Source organism: Malania oleifera, chromosome 9 (assembly GCF_029873635.1).
Source record: "Malania oleifera isolate guangnan ecotype guangnan chromosome 9, ASM2987363v1, whole genome shotgun sequence".
Lineage (NCBI taxonomy): Eukaryota > Viridiplantae > Streptophyta > Magnoliopsida > Santalales > Ximeniaceae > Malania > Malania oleifera.
The window spans coordinates 49538343-49554491 of record NC_080425.1 but is presented as its reverse complement, the minus strand read 5'-3'; the positions used below and the strand labels follow the sequence as shown (position 1 = coordinate 49554491).

The 16149-nt window shown below is 37.4% G+C and overlaps 1 non-coding gene across 1 annotated transcript; it reads left to right on the top strand.

Moving 5' to 3' along the window:
• The first annotated feature begins 1094 nt into the window (after positions 1-1094).
• LOC131165143 (small nucleolar RNA R71) lies at positions 1095-1200 on the top strand. Its single transcript, XR_009139464.1, has one exon. It is a non-coding gene; the product is annotated as a small nucleolar RNA R71 (small nucleolar RNA).
• Positions 1201-16149: the final 14949 nt, after the last annotated feature.

The window sequence follows — 16149 nt, the reverse complement described above, 5'->3', positions numbered from 1 at the left end:
TGTCAGATGTGTCACTGAGTGGCCGTGAAGAGCCATATGGGGGGCGAAGTGAGGTGTGGTCTTTCTGGTGGTAGGCGTGAGACTCAATGATCTTTATACCCGACTAGAGGAAGAAAGAGTGCATGAATCAGCGTTGGGTGCTTCCATTTTTTCATCTTGGGTCTCCCCCATGCTAAGCTGCTCCTTGCCTTGTTTAGATGTTAGCTTGCCATTTTGAAATGTGGTTACCGCATGGTCCTACTCCTTGTCCGGTTCACACTCTACCTCATATTGTCCTTTAGGACTTATTTTAGGTTGACTTGGAAACTTGCCTTCATCTCTATGACTCAAGGTGGTAGCTAGTTGTCCCAAAGTGGCTTCTAGCTTCGTAATGGATTTGGAGTGAAAGTGAAGAAGTTGCCGATCAGCTTCAATATTTTTAAGGGACCTCAACTTCGCCTCTTGAAATGTGTTGTACTTGGGTTGCAAGGGAGACGATTGCTGGGTGGTTGAAAATTTGGGGGCTGAATCAAGATGATTTTTGAGATTTGGTATGGCGTGGAGCCAATGCATTTGGGGCTTATGGAGGTCTTTAGGCTTGAAAACCCAGAGCTTGCAGCATCCATGAGAAGTTAGGACGTTATTTCCACCGAGGGTTGTATGTGTTTGAATACAGGTCATTATAGGGCTTATCATACTAGTTGTGGGTGGCCTTTACTTCCTCATGCCTAAGCTCATGTGGGGAATGCACGTGTGGACAATTATAACATGTATGGGAAGGGTCGGAGGATATTGCCCATATCTTTACACACACCGTTGTTTGCGGTCCTAGGGAAAAGCATTAATCTAGCTTTTTGGATATGACATGTAGAGTAGGAGCTAAGTCTTGACTCGTGGCTAACTCGTAAACTCCCTTAGGTTTTGAAGTTGATGGATTAGGTAGTCTACGGGTGGCAGCCATATGCTGCTGAGAGTTTTCAGCCAAATTTTCAAAGAGAATACAGGTCTCGTTCTCGTGCTTAGTGAGGAAACTACCTCCGCAACACACATCAACCATAGACCTATCTCTCTCAGCCAACCCTTCATAGAATGTTTGGACTAATTGCCACTTGGGGACCTAGTGATGTGGGCATTTACGGAGTAGGTCCCTAAAGCGCTCCCAAGTCTCGAAAAGAGTTCCCCATCCATCTTGTGAGAAAATTATATTTGGTCTTCGAAGCTGGTTAGTATTCCCAATTGGAAAGTACTTTTTTAAGAAATTCATGTTGCATGGTGGCCCAGTTGGTCACTGAGTTCGGTTCTAAGGACGTCAACCAATATTTGGCTTTATGGAAGAGCCTAATATAGAGAGCATCATTACTGCAATTAGGGATGCGTATGGTGGAACAAATTTCCAAGAACTCATCTAGATGTTGATAAGGATTTTCTGTCAAGTTCACATGAAAGTTAGGCAGCATTGCGATGATTGAAGTCTTTATCTCAAATTGTACTGCCTGAACATCCAGGAACCAGATGCAAGACGGGGATGTATATGCATTAGGTACAAAGTAGTCCCTAAGAGGCCGAAGGTGTTGCTCTGCCACCACAAGTAGGTGGGGAGCATGGGGTTCCAGGATTTGTTCAAGAAGAACCAAGGGGTTATCTTCAGCCATTGCTTTCAGTTTAGACAGCTCGACCTTCTCCGAATTAAAGATAGGTTTCCTAAGGGACCTACGGGATTTTTCAATCTCAATATCTATGGGAATTATCTCGGGTTCTAAAGAATGCAGACCAAACATACACACGTGTAAGCACACAGATTCAGACTTAAAAAAAAATAAAGAAAATAGAAATTAATAAAGAAAGTAAAAACAAAAAGAGGGCAAATCAAAAGAACAAGGCAATAATACTCTAAAGCGGAAGTTGGCTTATAACCATTGTCAAGTCCTCGGCAATGGCGCCAAAATTTGGTAGGCTCGCCAAGGCTTGGGTCCTTAACTACCAAAAATAATATTTATAAAACCTAACTATCCCAAGTTCAGTAGAAAGTGGGTAAGTTGGGTATTGATCTACGGAGACTTAAAGTGCAATTATCAAAACACTTTCATATTAGTTTATTATAGCCTTGTTATGAAAAAGAAGTAAAAGGTGGTATTTTTCAATGGGCGAAATCTAACCAACTATTGGAAAGCAATTAAATTAAAGCAAGTAAATCTATATTAACTCTACTCCTACTAAGTAGTGTTTAGACATGATTATAGTTTAGGATTTTGTTCTGCTTACTCCAAGTTTAGTGAGTTTACCGTACTAAACTAACCGGAACTCGGCTAAACAATCCAAGGAGCCGTTCGAGGGTATAGAGTAGCAAGGATGCACCAGCTATCCAGAGCACGGTCAGGATTTAGAGTATACTCTAACATAACAATCACGAGAACCTATATGGGAGACTGTAGCCTAATATGTGTACCTAAATGAAGCAATAGATGTAATGACCTACTTATTTATGCCATATATTTTTTTCGACATAATAACATTTAACAATTCTAATGTCCTTCTAAACTGTCAAAGTCATTATCAACCTAGACCCATGGGTACCAGGGATATACCTGTCATACTCCTCTAATACCTAAGCAGCGAAAAACATAAATTACATACATACTATACAACACCAAACATAATGTCAAAGTTCTACTAAATCTGTCATATATATATATATATATATATATATATATATATATAATCATCCACAAAAAGACCAAAAAACATCCTAGGATCATAATCCCGAAAACCAATCTGACCCCAACTCAAATACTTACCCTTCTGACAGGGCAACTCAGTCAACCTCTACTACTGCGGGGCTCTATCCACCCTTCTATGTAGATTTCCTATAATGTTTGTAATGCTAAGATGAGACACCTCTTAGTAAGAGAGATACAGTAATATCAGTGGGTGGTAACATAAGTATTTTCGTGTTATACATATAAACAGTACATAAATCATATCTGGTAAAAACTGTCTGTATCATATCTAAATAAAACATGATTCGCCATAACATAGTATAATATACTAAATTTATGTACATTAAAATCATCTTATATAACTATACCATACAGTAATGTTACCCAGGATAGACAGCTAGTTGTTGTCATGTCTTACCCCCCTCCCACATGACAGTGTTGTGCGGCCCGTAGGCGGGACCTAGCAATGGCTGGCCGACCATGCTAAGTCAAACATAGGTGTGTAAGTACGATGTGCTTGCCCCACCTGGTTCAGACTGCAAAGGGAACTACAACACTCCCATAAAGCCACATTGACTGTTATCTCCCACACTCTATTTAAGATGTGTGGTAGCACTAACATAAACATAATCTTGAACATATAGCTACGGTACCATGCTTCGTAAAACTAAACTAAGTCATCCGGGTTCTGATAACATATAATACATTTCATATTTATTAAAACATAGTTGTTTCGTATTTTAAAGTAATATTTGACATAATCATATTTCATGTTTTCTTACATATCATAAATAATCACGGCATCTATGCCGATATATTGCATAACGTAAAAATCACGACATCTACGTCGACATAATTCATAATGTAAAAATCATGAGGTTTCTGCACTGTTTAGCATAATATTCTAAAACCTTAGTTCCTGTACAACTTTTATGGTTTTTCTAAAAACCGTCGTAACATGCTTATCTTGGAAAAATCATAATATTTTAATATAACATAATTTTCATGGAAATTATACTCATGTCACACAAATGTGAGTAACATTATAAACTCATAATTTGTTCTAAATCATATTTTCTTATAAAATGTATTAAAATCATTTCCCTGTTCAACAACAGTATTCCCAAATATAGTTCTATAACATCGCATTTTTTTGAAAATAAATGATGTATAACAATAAATAATTTTATGAAAAATGTTGACTTAATTTATCCTCTTACCTAACTTACTGAGAAGCTCGCAATTTATTCCAAACCTACACCCATGATGTTCCTAACTCAACACCCTTAAATTTACATTTTCCCCACAAAACTCCAATATTATCTCATCTAATACATTTCCTTCAGTCCATAAATACCAAATACCTTATAAAACTTGAAATAACCAACTTACCCAAATTTTGGGATGGTACCTAAGTTGGCCTAACCAACAAACTACTTAAGCAAACTTGTAAAGAAACTTCTCAGGAGTAGCGCAGCGGCTTCTGATCGTCAAATCGGCAAGAATTGAAGTCAAAAATCTAAAGAGAAGGTGGAGGGAGTCGGTTTCTAGAAAGAGGGTTTTATGAATTCTCGCTGAATCCCAAGTTTGGTATATTTATAAAGTGTTGACTCATCAACGAGCCATGTCACCTTGTCGACGAGACCAAGAAGGAGATTCGTGGACAAATCTTAGCCTTCGTCGACAAAATTCATACCCTGATAACAACCCTCTTAATAAATTCTCGTCGACGAGACATGTGTCCATGTTGACGTGCCCAAGAAGGTTGTTCGTCGACGAACGCTTTGCACTCATCGACGAGACCCTATTGAGTCCCCCTTGGAATTTTCCTTTTCTATCCTTTCTTTTATTATTTAATTACTATAATTCTTTGAGTCTCTACATTCTCCCCTCCTTATAAAATTTTGTCCCCGAAATTTACTGTCTATGCTATACACCGTCCTTCGAGGAAAAATTGGCTACTTATTTTATTACTTAGCCTCACTTGTGACGGAGGAATACCATGGTTACATTTAGGGTTCTGGGAGATTACAAATACATAAAATAAAATTCTCCCAAACCAAAATCCTATCTACTATCAGAAAATTATTACATATACTGATTAACCTGTACAAAAGAAATTTTACATATTTACCTGATTAATTTCCTAATTATTGTTGGTCCCCACTGAATAGGTGTAGGTATTTCTGTTATATCTCTTCCTCAAGCTCCTATGAAGTTTCTTCCACCACGTGATTCCTCCATAAGACTTTTACTAATGGAATTCTCTTACTGCGCAATTCCTATTCTTTCCTATCCAGAATCTGTACCGGTGTCTCTTCATAAGCCAGTGAATCTGTGAGCTCTATCTCTACATAACTAACCATGTGGGAGGGATCTGAGATGTATTTCCTCAGCATGGAAATAATGAAATACTTCATGTATATAGGAAAAAGCTGGTCGTAAAGCTAGCCAGTAGGCAACTGACCCCACTCTCTCAAGTATCTCGAATTGGCCAATAAACCTAGGGTTCAACTTACCCTTCCTCCCAAACCTCATAGCTTCTTTCAATGGCGCTATTTTTAGAAATACATGGTCTTCCACTTCAAATTCCAAATTTTGGTGGCAAGTATCTGCGTAGCTTTTCTGCCGACTCTGAGTTGCACTGATTCTTTCTTTAATAAGTCAAACTTTATCGTACGCTTGCTGCACCAATTCTGGTTCCAAAACTCGCCTCTCACCCATCTCATCCTAGTATTGTAGAGATCGGCATCTCCTACCATATAACTCCTAGTAAGGTGCTATGTCAATGCTAGCCTGATAACTGTTATTATATGCAAACTAGACCAACGTCATATACTGGGTCCAACTATCCTTGAAGTCCAACATGCATACGTGTAGCATATCCTCAATGATCTGTATCATCCTCTCTGTCTGCCCATCATTTTGAGGATGGAACACAGTGTTGAATGATAACTAAGACCCCATAGCTTCCTACAAACTCCTCCAAAATTGGGATGTGAAACGTGGGTCTCGGTTTGATACAATAGACACTGGCATGGGATCGTACTATCTCTTGAATATATAATTCTTCCAGTTTGTCCATGGAATAGTTGATTTTAATAGGGATAAAGTGAGTGGTCTTCGTCAGTCAATCTACAACCACCTAAATAGCATTTTGTCCCTACCGCGTTGGTGGTAAACCCGTCACAAAGTCCATAGTAATGTGATCTCATTTCCATTTCGGGATGTAAAGTGGCTACAACTATCCTACTGGCCTCTGGTGCTCAGCCTTAACCCGCTGGCACATCAATTAATGCTATACAAATTTGGTAATCTCCCTCTTCTCTTTGCTCCACTAGAAAGATTCTCGAAGATCCCGATACATTTTGGTGCTATGAGGATGAACCGTGTATAAGGATCTGTGAGCCTCCTCTAGGATCATTCTTCTAATATCCACATCTGTAGGCATACATAACCTAGTACGGAACCTCAAAGTTCCATCATCTAAAATACTAAATTCCTCTCCTTGTCCATCCTGCACTTTACTTATCAGCTCTACTAATTATGTGTCATTCTTCTGGGCTACTTTAATCTTTTCCTATAAGGTAGGCTACACCACCAGGTTGAAAATAATTTTTTGGTGATCACTCTCTACTAGCTCCACACCAAGCCTCTCCAAGTCCATCTAGATCGGATGTTGAATTTCCACTACTAACAATGCTGCTACCATGGAATTCTGACTCAGCGTATCAGCCACCACATTTGCCTTCACTAGATGATAACTGATGGTACAATCATAATCCTTGATGAGCTCTAACCATCTTCCTTGCTGCATATTCAACTCCTTCTACCTAAACAAGTACTTTAAACTTTTATGATCTGAAAATATTTCACATCTCTCTCTGTACAGATAATGCCTCCAAATTTTCAATGTATGAACCACTACAGCCAATTTTAAATCATGTGTAGGATAATTCTTTTCATATTATTTCAATTTTATGGAAGCATATGCCACAACTTTGCCCTGCTGCATTAACACACATCTGACCCCTTTCAAGGATGCGTCACTGTAGACATATAGCCATCACCTCTGGATGAAATGGTCAATACTAATGTAGTGACGAGTCTTTACTTCAATTCCTGGAAGCTCTGCTCACAATCATCATTCCATTCAAACCTAGCATTCTTCCTGGTTAGTCACGCCAGAGGCCCTGATAATTTTGAAAATCCCTCTACAAACCGAGGGTAATAACTCACCAGTCCCAAGAAACTCCTGATTTCCTATACATTCCTCGGCCTAGCCCAATTTATCACTGTCTCTATCTTGCTGGGATCTACTGAAATTCCATCCCCTGATATAACATGCCCCAGAAACGAAACTTTCTTACCCCAGAATTCACATTTGCTAAACTTGACATACAATTTCTTTTCTCTGAGCATCTGAAGTACCAGCCTTAAATGTATCTTGAAATTAGGAATAGCTTCCCAAGAGGGGGTGAATTGGAATCTTTTTAATTTGATGATATTTAATATTTTTTTTTTCTTAAGATACTAAAGAAAGCACAACAGATAATTTATAAGCACACTTTAGAATACTTGTAATTTAAATGAACAAGACAATCAATAAAGCTAAAATAATTCAATCACTCAATCAAGGATAATTTTGCTTTTTGTTGATTTCCTTATGAATGTTTATCACCTTCATTGAATTAGATTTTAGTATGCACTTCTCTTGATTAAGATTTCCATAAATTAACCAACGTACTCCCTTTTGGGTTTCCGCAAACGGTTAATCGAAACGTACTCTCTAAATACCAAAAGTCTTTGTTTCTTTCTCTTTGGAACTTGTAACCTGCACTTTGAAATTATACAACATAACAAGTATAGTATGTAAAATAGAGAGAAAGATGCAAGATTTTTACGAGGTTCGGTTTCAACATTGCCTACGTCCTCGCCCTTGGCAAAATACCAAAGGATTCCATTATAGCAGTTCCGTTACCGGGTGGAACAACGCCTATTTACAACCACTCCTTTAGTCAAGGCTAGAGCCCGCCTTCTCCAAACAATGTGCCCTTGTTTGGTCAACGTTCCAACAGCTTGGAATCGTTCAAAATCTACAAGAAAAATATCAAAATATGGTATACAAGAGAAGCTCACACAAAGAGCAGATTAGTACAAATCAAAACTATGTACTTCAAAAGATAAAATATCAAGAATGAAATAAACTTTTGAAGCTTTTCAAAGAATTCACCAAAATCCTTTTCTCCAGATGAGAAATCAGTAATTCTTCACGATTTGATGAACAAAAGATCAGAACAACAATACTTTCAGCTTTGCAAGAGATTGAGTAAAAGAGATTTTGAGAGCAAGAGAGCTTTAAGAGAATTTCAATGCTTAGGATAAGTTTTTAATTCACAAGAACCATGTATTTATAGGCTTCTAAGTAGGTTTCCTTGTTGCAAGAGTTTCCTTAAAAAATTTCCGAAGATATTAGAAAATTTGGGTTTCAAACGGCTACAATTTAAAAATAAGAGTTTTAAAATTTTTTCCTGTTGAACAGTGTTCAGACGTCTGAAGAGTCAAGGTCAGACGTCTGAAGTTCCTGAAACCTTTGATAAATAGAACTGGATACAGGTCAGATGTCTGAAGTTAGGGTTCAGTCATCTGAGGTCGCAGGTTCAGATGTCTAAAGTCGCAAGTTCAAAGAACTTGCTACTGAAACTCTTTGCCTGTTTTGTAAATTCTTCAGACGTCTGCACTTAATCTTCAGACGTCTGAAGTAATTCTTCAGATGTCTGAACTTAAATTTCAGTCATCTGAACTATTAAAAATTTGTTTTATAAAATGTATTTCTTTAAAACTCTTTTGCTCTCCCATGATCTTTATAAAAACTCAATTTAATATATTTAAATAGGTCTTTAAATCTTTATAATCTCTTTCAAAAAGCTTCAAAATATATTTCAAATGATATTTTGCCTTTTGAAATACTTACAAATATGTTTCCTAAGCCTTCATGCTTAAGTTCTCTTTGCTTTTGAGATTCTTTGAACAATTTGTTTGAGTTGGGCTATATTTGAACTTTGCTTTGAATCACACTTGATCCATATTTCCCAAAACACCTTGCTTTGAACCACACTTGATCCATATTTCCTGAAACACCAAAACTCAACCTTTTTCAAGTTAAATCATCCTTTATTTGTTATCACCAAAACCAATTGAAAGACCTTGTTAGGCCAACACATCTCATGTTCCTCAAAACTCCTCGAGTAGACCAGTATGTCATCAATGAAAACCATAATGAACTGGTCTAAATACTAGTGAAAGACTTTATTCATCAAATCTATGAATACAGCAAGAGCATTTGTCATACTAAATGGCATAACTAGAAACTTATAATTCTCATACCTGGTCTTGAAAGTGGTCTTTGAGATGTCCTCTGCTCCGACCTTTACCTGATGGTACCCAGAGCGTAGATAAATATTTGAATAAACCTGTGTACCCTGAAACTAATCAAATAAATCATCTATACGGGGTAGAGGATACCTATTCTTAACTGTTACCTTGTTTATTTCTCAGTAATCTATACACATCCTCATGGTTCCGTCTTTCTTTTTTACATATAAATATTTGAATAAACCCGTGTACCCTGAAACTAATCAAATAAATCATCTATACGGGATAGAGGATACCTGTTCTTAGCTGTTACCTAGTTTATTTCTCAGTAATCTATACACATCCTCATGGTCCCGTCTTTCTTTTTTACATATAACACTGAAGCTCCTAGGGCGATACACTCGGTTTGATAAACCCTTTATTCAATAAATCCTGCAGTTGTTCCTTTAATTCTACCAATTCTACTAGAGCCATTCGGTAATGAGCTTTATAAATCAGCACCGTTCTTGGAAGCAAATTGATGGCAAAATTTACTTTGCGATCGGAAGGCAACTCAGGTAACTCTCTTGGAAAAATGTCTGGAAACTCCTTAATCACTGATGTACTGACAAGCTTCAATTCATTTTTTTCACCTCCGTTACATAGGCCATAAACCCCTAACATCCGTTTAGGAGTAGTCTTCTCGCCTATATGGCTGACACTAACTGAGGTGGGGAATGCACCTACGACCCCACAAATCTGAATTCTTGCTTTCCTAGTGGTCTGAATATCACCTCTTTCAGATGACAGTTGATACTAGCATAGTTAGCTATCAACCAGTCCATACCCAGTATTACATCGAATCCATGCACGTCTAGTACAATTAGGTCAGCTGGTAGCACTCTTCCCTGAATATCTACTGGATAGCCTTTGAGCACCCTACGACACTTTACCATTAACCCTGTCGGTGTAGCTACTGACAATTCAACATATAATATCTGTGTCTCAACACCAGACAATTTAACATATCTCGTAGAAATAAAGGAATGGGTGGCTCTTGTATCAAATAAAATAATAGCTTGATATGATAAAGCAGTAAGGGTACATCTCACGATGTTGCCTGCGGCCTCCGCATCTCTCGGCCTTAAAGCATAAACCCTCACCGGGGTTATATTCCTCTGCTGGCCTTTGTAAGGCACCTGATAACCTCCCTAGTGAGGTCTGGGAGTAGGTGTGGTACCAGGTGGTGTAGGACAATCTCATAAAAAATGTTCCTGTACTTCATAGCAATAGCAGACACCTCTCCCTGCTCGACACTCTCCTAAGTGTCTCTTCCCATATGTCTGACAAACTTGGTAGATTTGCATACCCTGAACCTCATGGCCCCTCATCTCCTTCCTCTGTCCTTTGCCATAATTACCTCCCCTCCACTAGCCCCAACTAGATCCCTGCTAAAATCCTGAAGGAGTGGACCTCTTCTTCTATCCCTGCTTCTCTAGACCCATCCGCTCACTAGCCTCAGCCACAGCTGCTCTGTCTACCAACTCAGCAAAGTCCTGCATTTTCAACACCGCTACCTATTTGTATATTTCTCGCCTCAACCCTCTTTCAAATTGTCTCACCTTTTTTGCTTCATCGGGAACAATATACGAGGCAAAGCGGGATAATTCTATGAACCTCACCACTTACTACTAGACTGTTTGCTGTCCCTAGTTCAAATTCAAGAACTCCCCCACTTTGGCCTCCCTGGTGGTGGCTGGAAAGTATCTGTCAAAGAACAAATCTCTAAACCGGCACCAAGTCATAGTAATAGGTACCGACCTCCATTCCTCCAATAGTTTCATAGCAGTCCGCCATCTCTCGGCCTCTCCTGTCAATTTATAGGTGGCAAATAAGACCCCTTGCTCCTCCGTGCACTGTAATACCACCAAAACTTTCTTTATTTCCTGCATCCAATTTTTGGCGACTACAAGATCAGCTCCTCCTGAAAATGCCAAAGATTCAACTTGGTAAATTTCTCTATCATACACCCATGGCCTGCAGACATATCTCCCTGCTCTTTGGAGCTCCGTGCAATCTCATCCATGACCTGTTGAACTACACTACATAATACTGCATCTGAATCGGCGCCGCCTGCACCCGAGGGCCCTGCACCCTCACTACCGTCGCATGAGCACTACCACCTCCAGGGTCCATCCTGAAAATACAATAAACATGACTTAGGGACCCTATCCTTATAATTTACGTATCTAACCAAAATCTCATATTATCCTTCTATCTTGACATCCTTATCCTAATTTAAGATTTAGTCCTACACTTTAGAAACTCAACCCGGCAATAGTTTACTATGGCTTTCCTGAAATCGTCACCCTAGGAAAGACACAGAAACCACCACGGAAGTCTTGCCTCCAGATTGCAAAACAATACCTCAAATCCTTTTTCCTATACTTTGGTATTGTTTCCGCTGCACTCTAGAGTCTATAGAACCTAGCAACCTAAGCTCTAATACCAAACTGTAACAACCTGCTTATTTATGTCATATTTTTTTTCCACATAATAACATTTATAACAATTCTAATGACCTGCTAAACTGTCAAAGTCATGATCAACCTGGAACCATGGGTACCAGAGATATACCTGTTATACCCCTCTGATACCTAAGTAGCGAAAAACATAAATTACATACATACCATACAACACCAAACACAATACCAGAGTTCTACTAAATCTGTCATATATATATATATGCACAAAAAGACCAAAAATTATCCTAAGGTCATAATCCCAAAAACCAATCTGACCCCAACTCAAATACTTACCCTTCTGGTAGGGCAACTCAGTCAACCTTTACTATTGCAAGGCTCTATCTGCCCTTCTATGTAAATTTCCTATAATGTTTGTAATGTTGGGGTGAGACACCTCTCAGTAAAGGAGATAAAGTAATATCAGTGTGTGGCAATATAAGTATTTTCATATTATACATATAAAAAGTGCATAAATCATATATGAATAAGACATGATTCGCCATAACATAGTATAATATACTAAATTTCTATGCATGAAAATCATCTTATATAACTATACCATACAGTAATGTTACCCAGGATAGATAGCTAGTTGTTGTCATGTCTTACCCCCCCCCCCCACATGGCAAGGTTGTGCAGCCCATAGGCTAAACCTAGCAATGGCTGGCCGACCATGCTAAGTCAAACATAGGTGTGTAAGTACGATGGGCCTGCCCCACCTAGTTCGGACTACCAAGGGAACTACAACACTCCTATAAAGCCACATCGACTGTCATCTCCCACACTCTATTTAAGATGTGTTGTAGCACTAACATAAACATAATCTTGAACATATAGCTACGATACCGTGCTTCGTAAAACTAAACTATGCCATCCAGGTTCTGATAACATATAATACATTTCATATTATTAAAACATAGTTGTTTTGTATTTCAGAGTAATATTTGACATAATCATATTTCATGTTTTCTTACATATAATACATAATCATGGCATCTACGCCAACATAAATCATAACGTAAAAATCACAGCATCTACACCGGCATATTTCATAACGTAAAAATCACGGCATCTACTCCAACATAGTTCATAACGTAAAAATCACGACATCTATGCCGGCATAATTCATAACGTAAAAATGATGAAGTTTCTACACCGTTTAACATAATATTCTAAAACCCTAGTTCCTGTACGACTTTTATGGTTTTTCTGAAAACCGTCGTAACACGCTTATCTCGGAAAAATCATAAAATTTTAATATAACATAATTTTCATGGAAATTATATTCATGCCACACAAATGTGAGTAACTGTAACAACATGAAATTTCCATCCATTTTTTTTTCTATATAAATAAATGGACTCTAAAACCTTACATGAACATAACTGATGTCATCACGGCCTGAAGTGGGACTGTGGTATCCTGTGCATTTCATATAACTCCTAAGCAGCATAAGTACATACACATCCAACATATACTAGAGTACAATACCAGAGTACTATATACCTAGCTGTACACATACACACATATATACATAACACTTCCCAAAAAGTCCCCAAAAACACTATGGGCTCCACAGACCAGCCCAAAACTCATCCCAAAAGCTATGTCGACTTAACACCACCTCTACCTCTAAGTCAGCCCTGCTCGTCTCTCCGGATTACCTGAAATGTTTAATAATTTTGGGGTGAGGTACCTCTTAGTAAGGAGAAACATGTTATCACCAATGTGTGGCATATGAGTTAGTTGGCAACATATCACTTAATTAATATTGTATACAACATATATCAAGAAAACATCTGTATAATAACACATGCTCATATCATATAGAATATGAAAATTTCTAAGTTATCTATTCAAAAGTACTTCTATCTATAATATGTAATATCTTCTTTTAGTGTGTACTATACATAACTATATATCTATAAATTTCTCCCTAGATGGCTATATGTCATGACTTACCCCCTTATGACAAGGTTATGTGGCTTGTAGGCGGAGCTAAACACTAGTTGGCCCTCCAGTGCTAGCCTAACTGTATGCATATCTAGAAGCCTATAGCATAGAAGGCCCACTCCACTTGGTCCGGACGCTAGGGAGCTAACAACTCTACCCAAGGGCATAATCGACTGTACCATACTCTATTTGAGACGTATGGTTGCACTGTCTATACTGTAACGCAACGGTACCGTGCTTTGTAAACTGTTGTATTCCATCAAGGTATGATACTGTATAATAATATTTCTATATAAATCTAGTTGTTTTACCATGATTCTGTATTTTTGTATTAACCATGATCCTGTATAAACTGTATAGCCATGACGCTATAATAACTATATATTTGTATATCTATATATCCTATAATTATGTAACTGTAATTCTGTATTTTGTATGTCATGGCTCTATATTTTGTATAGTCTATATTTCTGTATATCATGGTTCTATATTATGTATAACATGATTCTATAAATTTTGTATAATCATGGTTCTATATATTTATGTATAATCATGGTAAATAAAAACACTGTATAGTCACTCTATAAAATATTGTATAATCATGCTCTGAGATTTACGACGAAATCATAATTCTTTAAAATACTATATAAGCATGATTCTGTAAAATACTGTATAATCATATAAGTTGTATTTCTGTATAATTATGTATATAAAATTGTATACGTTGTATTTCATAATTCTGTAGGCTATATAATCATGCTTCTGTAAAACTATATAACATATTCTATAATATTCCAGTATTTCTTAAGCCACACAATTCAATAAACTCTTTACATATGTTATGTAAAACTGTATAATTTTCCTGCTTTGATCAAATACTATATCATATTAATAAAACGTCTAATAATGCTGGCATAACATGTATTCACCTTACTTAGTTATCTAGCTCTAAATACTACTCATAATTTCACATATGCAACGTTCATAATTTTCAACTCCCTGAAATAACACCTATATAATTCCAAATCAAACAAATGAATTTACCATAATAATTATCACAATCATATTTTCCCCAACTCCACATATCCAACATTTCTAAACTGTAATTTACCTGAGTTCTTGGAAATATACCCGCTAGGGTTCTCAACCCATATCCATAGGGTCCCAAAAACACCCTAATCTTGAAAATGCAATACCCCGATTTTACTCCACAAAACACCAGTATATTCTCAAACAACATAGAATCTAAACTCAGATAAGCTTGGTAATACTGAAAATACCCAAATAATCAACTTACCTTGGCTTTGGGATGGTGTCCAAGTTAGCCTAACCAACAATCTACTCCATCAGACTTGAAGAGAATCTTCCCAGTAGTAGCATGGTGACTTCCAATCGTTGAACCAGCGAAGAATGAAGCTAGAATTGTAGAGAGAAGGGGAGAGGGACAGTTTTAGAGAGAGAATGGATTTTTTGCATGAATTTCTCACTAAAAACTTTGAGTTAAGCATATTTATTAACCTGGATTCGTCGACGAGACACGTCACCTTGTCAACAAGTCTATGAAGGAAGTTCGTTGATGAACTTGAATCCTTCGTCGACGAACTTCAAGCTCTGCTAAACCCCTTCGGTAACTTCTCGTCGATGAGACATGTGTCCATGTTAACGAGTCCAAGAAGTTGACGCCCTGCGTTCGTCGACGAGACCCTGTGAGTCCCTTTTTTAAATTTTATGTTTATTCTCTTTTCATTTATTATTTAATTACAATAATTCTTCAGGTCCTACAGTAACATTCTAAACTCATAATTTGTTCTAAAATCATATTTTCTTATAAAATGTATTAAAACCATTTTTCTGTTCAATAGCAGTATTCCCAGGCATAGTTCTATAACATACGTTTTTTTAAAAAAAAATAAATGTTGCATAACAATAAATAATTTCATGAAAAATGCTTACTTAATTTATCCCCATACCTAACTTACTGGGAAGCCCACAATTTATTTCAAACCTACACCTGTGATGTTCCTAGCTCAACACCCTAAAATTTACATTTTCCTCACAAAACTCTAGTATTATCTCACCTAATACATTTCTCTTGGTCCAAAAATACCAAATACCTTATAAATTTTGAAATAACCAACTTACCCAAATTTTGGGATGGTGCCCAAGTTGGCCTAACCAACAAACTACTCTAGCAGACTTGTAAAGAATCTTCCTAGAAGTAGCGTAGCGGCTTTCAATCATCAAACCGATAAGAATCAAAGCTGGAAATCTAGAGTGAAGGTAAAGGGAGTCAGTTTCTAGAAAGAGAGGGTTTTATGCAAAAATTTCTCGCTAAATCCTAAGTTTGGTATATTTATAAAGTGCTGACTTATCGACGAGCCACGTCACCTTGTCGACGAGACCAAGAAGGAGATTTGTTGACAATTCTTAACCCTCGTTGAAAAAATTCAGGCCCTAAGAACAACCCTCTCAGTAAATTCTCATCGACGAGACACACGTCCACGCTGACGTGCCCAAGAAGGTTGTTTGTCGACGAGACCCTACTGAGCCCCCCTTAGAATTTTCCTTTTCTATTATTTATTTTATCATTTAATTACTATAATTCTTCAGGTCTCTACAAT